We start from the raw sequence: 17,762 nt of genomic DNA, 5'->3' as shown, positions 1-17,762 counted from the left end.
TGTTTGTAGATTCTTCTAGACAATTTCCTCACAGTTTTACCTTGCTTTATTCGACCTAAGCAAATGCACTTCAGTAATGACAACATTGGATTATGGAGTGGACTTCTCACTCTAATTATATTACGATTAATATTATTGTTATTTTTTTTTTTACTTTAAAGTTTTTTCACTGACTAAAAGGAATTAGGTCTAGCTAATTGGTTGTAGGATCTGAGAAACAAAATGTCTTACTTAGCTGCACTCTTATTTAGCTGCAAGTGCTGTGATAGATCTTTCTAACCTTAACAAGGAACTCTAAATTGCAACCCTAGAAAAGTGCAAGCAAAATCTTTCTTTAACTGTGTTAGAAATAGATAGATAATACTTAGCATTGTGCTGAGCTACTACTAAATGATATCACATACTCAAACCCAGAGGGCATAGCCAGTCAATCCCCCCATCCCCTCTCCTACATTCTAAGATCTCATACTTGCATTTCCACCTCTCCTCAAATCTCCCATGAACAAGTCATCCAGGCACTATCCAACACCAACAACATTGTTTCTCTGGTGCTGGATAACATAGTGTGCTGCTTACTGGGCTGCCTGAAAAAGGACCTATTAGACCCTCTACAGAGATGATTCAATGTCAGTCTCCAAATGTGCTTTGTACCAGACAAATGGTGGACAGCAACTGTCATCCCCTTGTACAAACTTGGGATGTCAATGAACCTGGAAATGTATAGACCCATAAAATGATCAGCTTTATCTATAAGGCTATTGAAAGGCTCATTATGGAATTAACTCATTACAGCCAAGTGACACCTCAAGGTCCCTCTTCAGTTACATCCTACTGACACCTATAGGCATCAAACATTGCTTGTTCATATTTGCATCAATAATTCAAAAAACATGCTACATGCAAAGTTTTGAAAGATTTCATCTTAAAGCTTACATAACAGCAAACATAACTGTACTGATAGCTGACTTCTGACTGGTGCACATAAAGAGGTTTTAATTATTGTTCATATAATATTCATTTATATTGCCTTAAATTTCAAGTTTTTTTTAACTATCTCGGTAACAATAATAGAACAGATAGAACTGTTTAACCTCATATGAAAGCTCTCAGCTGGCTGAAAAAAATTATATATATACATATATATATATAGTTATAGTTTTATATATATATATATATATATATATATATATATATATAGATTCACTTCATAATCTTGAAATACTGAAACATCGAATTTCAGTATCTCGAAACTATGAAACCGAATCCACAAAGCACAGAAACTACAAAACCTGACCCCAAAACCGCGAAATTCAAAACACTGACTAAACCGCATACACTACACCATACATACACCACAACACCCACATCACAACATAAACAAACAAAGACTACACACATACACAACTCATAGACATATAAGCGGAGGGGCTGTGCCCCCCACCCCCTACTTATATATACTAACTCTGAGATTGCACAAACAGGAAACGAAAGCAAAGTCACACATGCACATTCTCCAGTCCCTCACACATACATCAAACATATCAGCACACTCAAACACACTCTAACCCCCACTCAAATCCCTTACAAAACACTCACTTACCTGACAAAACACCTAGATCCACACACGGCACCGTGAATCTTTAACACACAATTCCGGACATCACGCAGCATATGGCCGTAACCACAAATTTGAGATATTCGAATTTGCGATTATTAACTTTCCCTATTTTAAACATTTGGGTTTATAGTCTCGAGATACTGAAATTCGACATTTCAGTATTTTGAGATTATAAACAGCTCCTATAGATATATATATATATATATATATATATATATATATATATATATATATGTGTGTGTGTGTGTGTGTGTGTGTGTGTGTGTGTGTGTGTGTGTGTGTGTGTGTGCATGTGTGTGTGTGTGTGTTTATATATATATATATATATATATATATATATATATATATATATATATATGTGTGTGTGTGTGTGTGTGTGTGTGTATATTACATGCTGCCTTAAAAGCCTTTTTAAAATTGACATCAGCCACCTGTTTCAGTAAGCCATTCCAAGAGACCATACCAATCTCTATGAAAAATACTTTCTCATCACCACAAGGTAATTTGACCCTAGTAGCTGCCCCATAATCACCATATCCTTCATCCTTAGTTTTAGTTTCAGGATTACCACTGCAGTATTTTTGCAATGCACATATTCTCATCGTCTCTTCTTGTCTCAAACTAAAGAGCATTAATTCCTTAACTCTCTCTTCATAAGTCTTTTCATCCATACCCCACAAAGACAGGTTATGCTATTTGCAAAATTTCTAATGCTACTATATCTCTGTCTTTGAGGTATCATTAAATGAATGCAGTCCTCCAGGACAGGCTGGAACACTGATGTATGTAACATACCTGTATTACGAGACTGAATTCTTAATGTATGAATCAACTTTATGATAGCAGTGGACATGCAGTAGTCTTACACATTGTGGATAATGATTAAAAGTTTCATATACCTTATCATTTCTCTCCACATTTCAGGATAGTCACTTGCCACCAGCCCCTACCACCTCCCAGTCAGCTACCTTCCATTGCCTTAATCATTACATTGCTCACTTATATATCTTTCATGTTTTTTTTTTTCTTCAGAAATCTTTTAGGTGGATTTTTTTTAGAAGACTTCCTAGAATTCAGAAACAATACAATGACCACAAAATCCTTAAATTTGGAGTATATAAGTCACAAAAGTAGAGCAGTTTTGGTGATTTTTTTCTCACAGATCTTTGCTGAAATGATCTTCTGTAATGCTGCTCTTAAGGAAAAAAGAAAAGCACCATTTTCTGATTTATAATACAAATTCGTACCTTATCCACTCTTGAAGCCAAGTTCTGTCTATTCAGCAGCTGACAAGATGAATTCTTCATCTAGCTATTGTTGTAAAGAGGATTTAAAATAGCAGGTCTTCAGTGCTGTGGTAGATTAGTTGACAGAAACATTCTACAAACCTCTGAAAGAGGCCTGCTAACATCAGTGTAGCTAACTAGAGTCCCATCTAGCCTTAAATCCTAATGTTCAGTTTGCCTGCCACTCAGTGCAGTGTATCTCACATCCACCCTCATCTTCTCATGTGTTTACACTGAATAAGGATAATTATATTCACAGATTCATGGGAGATTATTAGGCTAATGGCTCAAGAGCCACTACAACCCTAGCCAGTTTTACCCAGATTTTACAAATTTTTTATCACTAGAGGAAAGATAAGGGTCAGCAAGGGGAGTTTTGACAATTTGTTATGGACTGCCTCTGTCCATTAGGGACATGGGTGCCACCCCAGGAGTGAATTTGTGATTTCACATCCATTGATCCAGATTTCAGGGCTCTGCTTCATGTGAATAAGAAGCCTGTTTCAGAGGAGGAATAATCTGTGGGACACATATCTGTCTTTCCAGCATGATCTACTCATACCAGAAATCAGGTTTAGATCATTGGAGCAGGAAACCCTTGTGTAGTTAGTTTTGCGAATATGCAACATTCCCATCAAGGATGGGTGAGAGACTGCCTTATAGGTCAGGCATAGATCACCCACAGTATTTGATAGGAAGCTGAATACAGAGATAGGGCTTTTAATCAGTTTGTATATGACACATTGGTTATACCCTGTATTTGTTTTTGGTGAGAAACCTCTGTGGACAATCCTGTTGTTGCAGGTACCTGGCGAGGCACATGCCAACGGGTGCATTGTACTCAATTATAGGTCTGATCAGGGCAGCCCTCAGTAGTACTATGACATCCTTAGATCTGGATACCATGTACTTATGTGTAAGCTGAGCCACATAGAAGAATTTCCTCACTACCATGGGCACAGGGTGGTCAAAGTTCAGATTATTATCTACATATCTGAGTACCCAGATCTCCCACCACTGGGTGTACTCTTAGGGTGGTGATATCAATGTTGTAATTTGCAGGGGGATTTGAGTTCCCAAATGGTATTATTATGTACTGGTTTGCATTTAGTTTGAGGCCATGGCTCTGACACCAATCATTAGTCTGCATCAGTCCTTTCTGTAGGATATTAACAGCATTTGGAGAGTCAATGATTGCCCCTAACTTGCAGTCATCAGCAAACATGGTAAGTCAAAGGGCACCTACATTTGCCTTGATATCCGAGAAGTATATTTCAAACAGCAGTGGCCCAGCAATGAGCCCTGTAGTATTCCACTGGTGACTGGCCTCTTGCTGAATGTGGATTCCCCCACTTTAATTATATGTACTATCTGTGAGCCATTTGGCTATCTATCTGGTGATGTAGAGGTTTATGGCCAATTTTGTGAGTTTATCTATAATACATGAGTGGTGTACTGTGTGAAATGCCTTGGCCAGGTCAAGGTAGGTGGTATACACTGTCTTACCCTCATCCATGGCCTCAGTAACCTTCTCAAAGAAGTCCTCCAGACTGAGCAAGCAGGACCTGCCCTTGATGAACTTGAACTAGGTTGGGTCTAGAAGCTGGAGATTTCCTATGTCATTGTTAATCAGATCTAAGATTATCCTTTCCACAGCCTTGCATATGAGGCTAGTCATACTTATGAGTCAGTAGTTTCTTGTGTCTGTTGGTGGTCCCCCCTTTTGCAGAGGGATGACTGTTGTTGTCCTCCACTCTACTGGGACAAAGCCTGTTTGGAGACTGTAGATAAATAGAGATCCAAGTGGGTCCACTAGGTCATGTTTCAAGCTATTTAATAGGCAATCTAGGATTCCACTGGGGTGCATTAATGCTATGTTTCTAGCTTTAAAGAGTACAGTCATCATCTGTTATTTTGTGAGAACAGGCAAATTAATGGTAGGGGGTATTTCACGGGAAGTGGCCAGAGGTGATGAGATGTGAAATTTGAGCTGAATTTATTGGCCAGCAGGTTTACTATTTCTTCTGGCTGATAGGTAGTGCCATCTACAGCCACCTCAGCACATTGTTGAATGTTTCCCTTAAGATTTTTGCACATAACTAAAAAATGCTTTGAGGTTATTCTTTGATCGGGAGGCTATTTTACTCTCATATTTAGCATTTGAGGACTTGACTAGTTCCCTGATTCATCTGTTGAGACTAATGAGGGATTTTTTTCTCTGTTGTACACTCTTCCACTTGCCTCTGGACAGGAATTTCTTCCTTTTGTTGAATTTGTATTGTACATTTTTGGATCATGTTTCTGATTAACTTGTGAAACTGTGAGTCATGAAACGTGGTCCCTAGCACTACATTACATTGATCTTTTCATTGTATTATTTTCAGTTTGGATTGTTATTTTATAGTCAGTTTAAAGAGATATGGCATCTGCATACTTTACTGACTAAGGCTTTATGTCCTTTTTTCTTTTTTTTTGTAGTTACTGTATTATAAATGAGAAAATGACAAGTGACAAGTGGAGTACCTCAGGGTTCAGTCCTGGGACCTCTCTTGTTTGGCATCTACTTCTCTGTAGTACATGCCAACACTAAAGGACTCTGGCTAACAAAGTTCGCAGATGACTGCAAACTGGATGCCATTATTGAATCCCCAAATGATGTGGATACTCTACAAAAGGGCCTTGCAGAAACAGATGCTTGGTGCCAGACCCATGGGCTCAAGCTCAATGCCAAGAAATGTACAGTTATCCCCTTTGGGAAAAAACATGTACCCATGAATTATCACATATGTGGCAGTACACTAAACACCAAAAGTGTGATAAGAGACTTAGGGACACAGGTGGACAGTGGTCTCACCTTCAATAACCACATCACCACAACAGTCAGGAAATCCCTCTATGTGGCACACCTCATCACTAAGGGCTTTTCATCCAGAAAAAAGGAGGTCATTGTCCCACTGTAATCATCCCTCATTAGACCCATTATAGAATACAATGTCCCATTTGGTATGTACCTCTCAAGACATCTGCAACAACTGGAAAGGCCGCAGAAATACCTCACTAAAAGAATCACAGGCCTAAAGCAGATGCCCTATGCTGACCGCCTTAAAAAACTCCAGCTATACTCTGTCACATATCATCTACTCCGAGGCGATCTCTGCTTAACATACAAGGCCATGTCAAACTCAGAGCTGTTGGACATGCTCCACTTAAAGAAATCCCAATCCCTCAGAGCCACATGATCCAGGGATCTAAATCTTGTCATCACAATAAACAAAACATGCCGGAGGGATAGGTTCCTGACCCAGAGACTCCCCAGACTCTGGAATAGACTGCCCATAAACATATATATATATATATATATATATATATATATATATATATATATATATATATATATATATATATATATATATACCAACTCCATGGTTGTTCCAACGCAAAAAAGGAAGAAATATGTAAAGAGGCATTAATGCAGGTGCACACTTAAGAAATGTCATCAACAATGATTTCATGGGTAGGTTCTAGACATGCAGTCTAGAAGAAAATTATGGAGCCCAAATTCCCAACTGCACCAAAGCAGCATCTGGTTAAGTGATTTTTGCTTAAGGTCACACACTAGACAAATGAAAGCTTGTGGAATGAAACAGTACACCAGAATAATACCAAAGGAATGCACATGGGAAGTGGGACTTGAACCCACAGGCTTCATCACAATGTGAGAGCACAGTGATTACTACTCAGTAGCTTGTGCTTTTGGAAAGAGATGCTCAAGGAATTATACTTTGTCTACCAGTAGAACACATATATGATGTAATTATGTGCTTAAGTAGTGCAATGTTATTTATGAAAATTTTTAGATCCAAGTCTGTTTTGCAGATAACGTATTCCAACTGTCTAGTTCTGGATGATTTATTTATTTGTTTTATTTTGTTTGCCTTTATTTCAATTTATTTTGATTTGAAAGTTATATTTCATTTTTACATGCTTAACTTATGTGCATATGGTAGACTTTGAGAAGTTTATGTATATTTTTCATGTGGTAGTGGGTGAAATTACATTAACTGGTCTATTAGCGCGACTGAGCCAGCATTACAGTGACTGTTGGCGATGACAAGTGCTTAATAAAGTACTAGTCTCTGTGCTTGTATCCAAATATGTACGTTCAGGCTCATATTACAGACTGAGTTCCTGACAAGTTGAAAAAAAAACAAATTAAATTGCTTTCTGTACAGCATTTCATAAGGGAAACTTAGGTTGTTTCATTAGATTAATACATAAGACAAAAACAAAAACAATACACATTTCTCCTTGGTGTAGTGCCTGTCAGCACAGAGCTACTGTCCACAGGCTGAGAAAAAAACAAACCTGAAGATTCAGAAAGAACTTTAGTGCTTGCAGTAGGGGTTGCTGTAAAAATGTCCTGAATCCAGGACAAGTAGCTGCAATGAGGGAAGGCCTCGTTATCAGCTAGTATGCATGTCTCTGAATTGTTGTTAAGTAATGAAAATATAGATCAGCACTTTCCAGCAGCAAATACCATTGGCCCATGAACTGCATTGTCACAGCCACCCCTCTCCCTCATTCACTCTATGACACACATACACAAAGTAAAACAAACACACACACGCGCACACACACACACACACACACACACACACACACACACACACACACATATACATACCACATACCTCTTACCTGTCCAAGAGTTGAGATAATGGCCCCAATGCCTCTTCTCATGTTTTTGTCCCTGCCATCGCTAATTACATGCTCTTATAGTCAGTTACTAACACCAGCCATTAGACTTTATGCTAGAACTACCACTCCATTATCTTTTTAAGTAAGTCCCAGTAATAGTTTAAATAATCTCCCTGCTGTCATATAGTGTACCTCACAATGTTTTACTGAAGCTTCTCCCTCTATCCTGTGAGACTCTCAGACATTTGCAGGCACTGGATCATGACAGATATTAGAGCCTCATATATCCTAGTATATAAAAAAAACTGTAACTACACTAACAGCTAGTATAATGAGTTAATGCTCACATTCTCTGCCTAAATAGAGCAGGGTTCCAAGCTTGCTCTACTCCTTTCATGTTGCATCATCTTTTTTTAAAGATTTAAGTAATGGACTATTGTTGTTTGTAAGCAGTGTGAGTGTGCATGGTTTGAATCTTTATTAGTGCCTTTAAGACACATTATTTAGAGATGCCCTGGAGTCTATTGTTTCCATTACACAAATTGTCTTTTTTGATAACTGCTTTTACATTAAGATATGAAATGAAGACACATACTGGTGACTCATGTCTCAAGTCCAACCCATATCTTTTGTAAGTACTGTTAAGGCAGGTTGTTCAAGGTAATCCCTGGTGGCTACTGTTCCCAACAATCCTTAGAGCCTACAGTATTACCCTAATTACCTAATTACCCTAAGATATGATTTTAAAAGGGTTATTTCTAGTGCCTAGTGTCCATCTCCACCCACATCTTTTAAAGTGCTTTTAAGACATAGTTGTGAAGAACCATCTCTGGTAGCTAGTGTTGTTTAAGTGCCATTGAGGCACATTGTTAACAATGTATCCCTGTGTATATGTTTTTTCCTGAAGCTATGTCTTCCATAAGGGCTGTTAAGAAACAAGATTTCCCCATGGTGTTTAGTGGTTCCCACCGACTGGCATCTGTAGAGTTCTCTCTGGTGGCTAATGCCCCACCCCAGTATTGCAGGATTTGACAATTAGTTTAGGGAAGTGTGGAAGTCTGACAGCCATCTAAGCTGCATACATGCACAACATAAATTTACCCTTTCACACATTCATGCAGACACAAAATTTTCCTGTCCTCTACCTGACCCTCCTACTGAGATATCCCAGGCAGACACCCACACCCACACATATACTCACACATTCAGCTCCACACATGCACACTCCCAGCACTACCTGCTTCTAATCTTCCTGGCACTTAAAACTACAGCAATAGATGAACATGAGCTTTTGACTGTGTTTGTTAATATGAGTGACCATGAGTGGTCATGTTAACTTAAACAACTGAGTGATTCTCGGATTGCTCTGCTGTGTAAATGGATTACCATAGACAGTTCCATAGGAGACCACATGACTAATTAGCATATGCTTATCCCCAATAATGCCTCATTACCATTTAGCATGGCCACAGACAGCCCACCATGGTGATGCTCATCTTTATATTGCAGCACCATAGTAGGGCTGCCTCTGAATCAGAAATGGTTACATGATATGTACACCTCATGGTAACCATTCTGAATTAGTCACAAAGTCTTTTATTTGTCTCTAACTCCTGCTGCAATGTTTACATGGTCTTCTTAAATGAACTTCTAAGGTTCTACATGGTATCTAGCTATGATGATTTATTTCCAGAAGTATTTTCACATCACTTGTACAGGCTTACAAACTCGTAGGACACTTGCGCATGAGGCACACAATGAGGTCAGATATGATGAAGTGGCAATGACAGTATTAGCATTCTTGATTTAAAAATTGAAATCCACTTCTACTTTTCACTAAAGACTTACAAACATACAGCTTTTCACAGTCGCCTCTGCTTACACTCAGCTTACCATTATTACTTTTGGTGAACTAAGTCTTAAAGTATTCAAGGTAATAGAGACATTCTAGATGTTTTTATGGTAAAAAATAAGTTTGTGTCTGTCTGTGTGTGTATTGTGTGTATTTTGGGGATTGTTCCAGTTGTCATTACATTAGTTCCTATAAGATAATGTACTGTGCATACAGTATTTCTATGGTCAAGAACAGGATAAATATCTATCCATGCATTCATCTCTCTCTGTCTTCCTTTCTCTCTCTTCCACTCTCTCTCTCTGTGTCTCTCTGTTACTGTGTAATATGAATGTGTGTGTGTGTGCGTGTGTGTGTGTGTGTGTGTGTGTGTGTGTGTGTGTGTGTGTGTGTGTGTGTGTGTGTGTGTGTGTGTGTGTGTGTGTGTGTGTGTGTGTGTGTGTGTGTGTGTGTGTGTGTGTGTGTGTATTCATGATGCTGCTATTCATCAAGACAAGGCGTACTGAAAACGTCTAAGTCTCACCATATCTCAGAGATGTATTTAACATGGGTCCTGCAAACTAGGCTAAGTTTATTTAACTTGCTACAAATGGTTGATACACTATAACTCCTTGATTTGTGATTCATTTTACAGTACTTGAATCAAGTCCATTCAGCTATCTGAAATGTTCCAATGCATCAATGCATACACACACACACACACACACACACACACACACATATATGTATATATATATATATATATATATATATATATATATATATATATATATATATGTGTGTGTGTGTGTATACTAACATATATTTTCATCGTTATGTGGTTCGCTGGAAAGGACCCAACAACATAATATTTTTCAACATCAGTTCTCAGCTTTCTGGGTAAATGTAGTAATAGTATTACAGAATTACATAGCATGCAGTTGGTAACTATATCAGGTCATCTTCTTGTAAGTGGGGTCTGGGGGAACCAAACCCAGGACTACAGTGTGAAGCTCAATGAAAGCTCATAGGTTTAATTTGTAACATTATTGCGTATCTTTACAAGAGGCTTAGCCTCAGCTCTTCTATTCACCCCAAGCTCACTCAGACTCTGCCATAGATTGCTATGAGAGAAAGGTTAGTTTGTTTTTCCTTTCTTGTATTTTGTATTGCTCCAGTGCCTTCTTCATGTTGTGTATTGTGGTTTATTTACTTTATACTGTGGTTCACTTGTATTCTGCTTTTAACTGCATGTTTACACTAGGAAAGAGATTGTGGCTGTGTCTCTTTTGACCCACCCGGAAATTAAATTTTCCCCCACCCTGGCACTGTTGTGTTTTTAAACTCATCTGTCTTTCTAGTTGCCTGGACCTTATGTTAATTTGGCCACATATTTCCTTTCCTCTCCTCTTTCATTAGCTATTGTGAGTAAGCACAAAAATTATAATTTTGTGAAATCACTCCTCTTCAGCTATTTAAATTTATTGGCCACCCCACTATATTCCATAGAGTCATAATATTAAGTTCCCATCCCTTCCAATCTATCTTGCTGTTTTTAAATTAGTGGGCCCAGACAATATCCCAGGATGCCTTCTAAATAGTATGAAATATGACTATCCCAGGATGCCTTCTAAATAGTATGAAATATGACTTATCAGGCCATCTGGAATAGTTATTCATCTGCAGCTACCAAACATGCTTCATGTCCCACAAGTGGAGAAAAGCAACAGTCATCCCTCTGTGCAAAGGTGAGCTATCTACAGACCCTGGAAACTACAGACCCATAAGTCTCACTAGTCTCATATGCAAAGTCATGGAAAGATGTATCATGAAAGTGATCAGAAATAGCATAGAAAACCTCCAAACACTAGACCCAACCCAATTTGAATTCATCAAGGGCAGACCATTCCTACTCAACCTAGTGGAATTCCTTGAGAAGATCACCAAAGTAATGTTGAGCTCAAAATGGTTCACACTGTTTACCTCGACCTAGCCAAGGCATTTGACATAATACCACACTCAGGCATTGTTGCCAAACTCAGAAGGTTAGGTATAAACCCTTATGTCATCCAGTGGATAGCCAGCTGTCTCAGAGACAAGACCCAGGAAGTTAGAATTAGGGAGTCCACCTCTACAAAGAGGCCATTCACAAGCAGATTCCTCAGGGATTGGTCCTGAGACTTCCCCTTTTTGGCATTTACTCCTTTGACGTCAAGGCCAATGTCAATGGCCTCTGGCTGACTGAAGTTGCAGATGACTGCAAATTAGGAACAGTCATAGAATTCCCTACTGACAGAAATGTTTTCCAGGAAGGGCTGACACGGTGCCATGGGTTAAAACTAAATGCCAAGAAATGCATAATAGTATCCTTCAGGAAGTCATCCATTCTTGGTAACTATCATATTGACAACATAGACCTAAGAGCTGGCCGTGTAGTCAGGGATTTGGGGACAACATAGACAGTAATTTAGACTTTGATCACCATGTCAAAGTATAAACAAAGGTATGGCATCAAGGTCCAAGAAGGTCGTTGTTCTGCTGTATTCAGCATTAATCAGACCTATCACTGAGTACAATGCCCACTTTGGTATATACCTAACCAGGCACATCCAATAACTGTAACGTCCACAGAGGTTACTCACGAAATCAATACAGGATGTAAATAACATGTCCTATGCAGACTACCTTAAAGATCTATCCATGTCTTCTAGCTTCTAGCTTAGAAGAGAGACTTTGTAGTGATTAAGTATTAGTTTTCTGTACCTTCTTGCTGTACTTAACTGTTTTCCGCCTAAACGCAGATTTTCCAGCATTTATTGTGATTTAAAAGCTTGTTTTTTTTCATATATTGTACTTATTTGACTGCCTGCAATTTTAAAATGTTGTTTTTTGTTTAAATAATTTGTTTAACTGTTATAGGCTACACACTAAAGTGTGATAGCTTTTTCTGATTGTTTGTAGATGTTTAAAGCTGTTTTAAGTATATATTTTACTGTTTTTGCCTTATCTTTTCAAAAAAACAAAAACAATTCCTTGTTTCCTGCCTTTCTAAGCTAGTATAGTCCAGTTTTCAGGCTAGTGCTGAATTCAGTAAAGATGAACTGAGCCAGGATAGACCACACATGAAGCCTTTAATGAAACAGCATAGGACCAACAAAAAGTACTAAGCGCTTTCTCCCTTTACAATATAGGGCATCTTCAGAGTAAAAATGAACTGATGTAACATTCAAATACTTATATCATAGATTGTAAACGCCCCCAATATAATTATCCAATCACTCTTTACAACTCATTAATGGTATTAAGAAGTAAAGACATCAAGTACTCAATACTATTCTAAATACAAATACAAATAACAAATGCAAATACCTGGCTCATGGCACCATAAAAAAACATAAAAATGGACAAGCATATATTGTTGTAAAAACTGCATAATAAAAACAAAACGAAACAAAAACAAAAATAAAAAAATACATACTATAAAACAATAAGACAATAAACTTTTCGATGATATAATATCAAAGGTGGACGCCTTTGTCAGAAAAGGTTTAGAAACTAAATCTAACAAATTGAACAGGGACACTTTTGAGTATGCTAACCAACATGTGTACTCTCATTTTAAAGCATATAAAGATTGGTCTAAGAGAGTCAACAGGCAGCCTAGGTTTGTACGGTCTAACAGCATTAATAAAGACACTTATGAAGAGATTGACTATTATGATGAACAGATGGTTTATTCCAATGAAACTTGTAATGATGAGCCTTTTTTAGATTATCAGCCTGTGAGACGCTCGCAAAGGATTCACGAGCGACAACAGGCTATAACACAAGAACAAACATTTGCGAATGGGAGAGGATACCCGCAATACAACAGATGCACGTGGTCGCTAAGGACCAAATAGATATTTCCCCTGTATGTTTTCTTGACTCTCCTTCTGATTTGGTTTTTGATCAGACCTCAAGTTCAACCAATGTTTTATGTATTTGTGATTTAGACTCATCGTTAATCAAAACTGGTGGTGGTTCGTCTCGACCCTTGCATTGGGTCGATGAGCCCAGGATTGACCTTGAATCCAATATTACAACTAAGTTTGGACAAACAGACCAGTTTTCTTTAACATTTAATGACAATGGTGAGCAATTAGAGTTTGATCACAATGTCGATGATGAAAACGGTGGCAATATCCACAGTTTTATTGATGTACCTGTTGTTGATTCTAATGAGCATTGTTGTACGTTGATTAAGAAGGGCAGTTTTTACATTTATAATTTTAGTGATTTAACACTCAGTGATCATTCTTGTGAATTATTTACCAAAGGGTTTTCTTTTATTCCTACCTTTAGACACGAAATATCCAAGATATTGGTTAATCTGAAGCTTTACATTAGGGATTTGAATTTGAAACTTTATTTTTCCAATCAAAATAAACGATTAACCCAATATATACCATGTTTAAAAAGAAAAAGTACCTTCATTCCTCCTATGAATCCCACTATATATTTATTTGAACAGTTATGTGAAACACGTATTAGGGGATACTTGAAGGTTTACAACAATAGATGTGACAACTTGACAGTAGGCGAAAGATTTTGCCTTAACCAATTAAGCACTTCCGACACCTACAGGGTGATGAAACCAGGCAAGGATGGAGGGGTAGTCATTATGACTAAAACCGAGTACTCTAGTAAGATGCTGGAATTACTGAATGACACTACCACATATGTGAGGGTTTCCAAGAATTAATTGAATAGAGCCTATATAAAACTTGATTGGCAGCTATACGAGTGGCTGATGGAAGGAGTACTTGACAAGGATGAATATGATTACTTGTCTGTTGGTTCACCAGTCATTCCCTCCATCTTTGGAATACCCAAAATTTACAAGAAAATGCATGATCCACCGTTCCGCCCTATTGTTTCAGCTAGAGGTTCCAAGACCGAAGCTATGGCATCCTTCATTGATTACCATTGTAAAAGTGTGTTTCAGAATTTACCACATGTTCTTAGGGATTCGTGGCATTGCCTAGAAAGTATTAGAAATACACCTGTAGAGGGTGAATTTTTGATGGTGACTATTGATGTGGTCAATTTATTTTCTATCATACCCAATGATGCAGGCCTTGAGATGTTCAACAATAGTTTGAACAATTATAGTTCTTTAAATACATCTAAAAGAAATTTAATTGTTGAATTGACTGAGATGGTACTAAATAATAATTTTGTCTTATTCGAATCTGAGTATTTTAAACAAACTACAGGCGTTGCAATGGGGGCCAAGTGTGCCCCATCCTACGCCAATCTTGTTTTGGTGGATTGGGAAACTAAATGTATATTAACTACACGTTATCAGCAGAAAATTGCACTATATGTGCGATTTCTGGATGATATACTAATATTTTGGAAGGGTACAGTTGAAGAAATACACAAATTTATACATTATATGGAAGAAGGATCTACATTTTTAAAATTTACCTACAAAATACATAGTGATCAATGTGACTATTTGGATATTTTATTGATCAAGGATATTGACAAAGGGGGTTTAATATCTAATATATACCGTAAACAAACATTTTCTAACTCATTCCTACATTTCAAGAGTTGTCATCCATTTTTTCAAAAGAAAAACATTATGAAAGGACAAATGGTGAGGCTTTCAAGGCTTATTAGTGATGACAATCTCTATGATTTGGAAATTATGAAGTTAATAGATATGTTTATAGAGAGAGGTTACCCACATGATATTCTTCACAACATTAAATGTGAGGTTAAAGAGAAAAGAAATACAGTTTATAAACCAATTTTAGAAGGGGGTTTATTAAAGGATAGAGAAACCATTACATTAAACAACATGAGACACGTTATGGTGTTACCATTTAATGAGAATAGTGGTGATATCAAAAACATTATTTATGATTCTTGGCGGACAGTACTTACTAATGATATTACCAAAATAGTGGGCAGCCACCCTTTTTTTACATACAGTAGAGGGATGAATGTAAAGGAAATAATGGAGAAAGCTGGAAAGCAAGAAGTATATACCAATTCAATGATGAACAAATGTGGATGCTGCAGCACTTGCAAATACATCAATAATGATCCATATGTTACAGTACACAACTTTGGTAGGACTATAAGGTGTCCAGGGTTTTGCAATTGCAACACCAAATTGGTGGTATACCTTGCGACATGCCTCAGTTGTCCTACCTTTTATGTAGGTAATACTATTAGAAAATTGAGACTGAGGATATTAGAACATGTTAGAGACATAAAAAACAAAAAAAAACTACAAATGCACTTTATATGCATAGCCTGGAATGTACAAATTTCAAAAAGTTCATATTCTTTGTCATTGATAGGACTCCTTACAATGACAAGGGTGGGGACGCAAGGACACTTCTGGAGGTCAAGGAGTGCCTTTCGCAATTAAGACTTGATGCCTCAAAATCTCCAGACATCAATGAACACATCTCAATTTCTAGTATATTAAAATATAGGTCCATTCATATATAATGTTTCTTAAAAATTTTGAAGGTATTATTATTATAATATTCACAATATTATATTAAAACCAAACATATATATTTTATATTGTTACGTATGTTTTATTTATTCCAATAACATTATTACACATTAGTTTAGGTTATACAGTGGTAATAGTTTATACTTGCCATTTCAATAGTTTTACAAAAGTTGTGCTTTGATATTATATCATCGAAAAGTTTATTGTCTTATTGTTTTATAGTATGTATTTTTTTATTTTTGTTTTTGTTTCGTTTTGTTTTTATTATGCAGTTTTTACAACAATATATGCTTGTCCATTTTTATGGTTTTTTATGGTGCCATGAGCCAGGTATTTGCATTTGTTATTTGTATTTGTATTTAGAATAGTATTGAGTACTTGATGTCTTTACTTCTTAATACCATTAATGAGTTGTAAAGAGTGATTGGATAATTATATTGGGGGCGTTTACAATCTATGATATAAGTATTTGAATGTTACATCAGTTCATTTTTACTCTGAAGATGCCCTATATTGTAAAGGGAGAAAGCGCTTAGTACTTTTTGTTGGTCCTATGCTGTTTCATTAAAGGCTTCATGTGTGGTCTATCCTGGCTCAGTTCATCTTTACTGGTCAACTATAGTCTTGTTATTTTAGTGCTGAATTCAGGGCTGTGATACTAGTTCCTGAGTTGCCCATACCTTACTTGGATAGAAGGAAGTTTCTCTGTTCACCTGTGAGAGAGGGGAGCTTTGAGCAACCTATCTTTCCCTGGAGGAGTGGTTCCAGACCAGACGTTAGTAATTTATTGGCCATTTTGGGCTAATTCCTATCTCTTTCATTTTCCTACTATAAAAACCACGTTTGCACGGTTTTGTGCACCGGGTAGTGCTGGTTAGCTAGGGTTAAATTATTCCTGGCTCCACTAAGTCTCCTCTTCAGTTTTTCTCTTGAAACTAGACCAACTCTCAATCTAAGCACTCAAAAAGCATCTTGCAACTCAGCACTTGCTCAGACATAATAGCAAGCACTAATATACCCTGACACTGACTGTCCAGCAGGGCAAGGCTCTTTATTCATCCCTCACCAACCAAGCGACTAAGCAACTCACCCTACTATTCAGGCGTGACCAAAGGGCAGCTTCAGGTGCAGTCTCCAGTCCAGCTTGTGAATCGGGGTATCCTTAGGCAATGTTACAACTGCCTCATGTACACAGACAACCCTCTCCTCCTACCACAAAACACTAACATACACGAGAGATGTAATTATACAGCCAAACTGGAAGCTAAGCTGTCTCCACCCAAAACTGGAACAGACAATCAAGAGGAGAAGATTAACACTTGCACCACACCTCCAGCCACACACAGACCTACTAAAACAGCACTGGCAAAAAATACACATAAATACACAAAATCATACTCGGAGCTCTAAATAAAAACCTGAAAAAGCATCAGAGACCTCCAAAGTAGACACCCAAACAACCTGCACTTCCCGTCACAAATCAGACAACACATAAAACACAAAATCTGTGTGCCGCACAATCACAGCCCTTAAGGCGAAATAACATACCTAACACACTAGGAATAGGTGACTCTATAGTAAGGCACACTGATGTCCTACTCACTAGGCTGGACAAGCAGAAGGTTACTGTTAGCTGCATGTCGGGAGCCAGAATCCGACACATAACACAAGTACTCAGGTCACTCCAGAACAAGTATAAATATGACTCTCTGATCATGCAGCCCAAAAAACTGAGGGTTATGCTACTCAACGCGAGGAGTTTAAATCTCAAAATGTACGCACTCGAAGCACTCATCAGTATGGAGA

The sequence above is a fragment of the Protopterus annectens genome, chromosome 3.part1 (genome assembly GCF_019279795.1).
Source record: "Protopterus annectens isolate FY-2018-M chromosome 3.part1, PAN1.0, whole genome shotgun sequence".
Classification (NCBI taxonomy): domain Eukaryota; kingdom Metazoa; phylum Chordata; order Ceratodontiformes; family Protopteridae; genus Protopterus; species Protopterus annectens.
Note: the sequence above shows the minus strand (reverse complement) of the source record.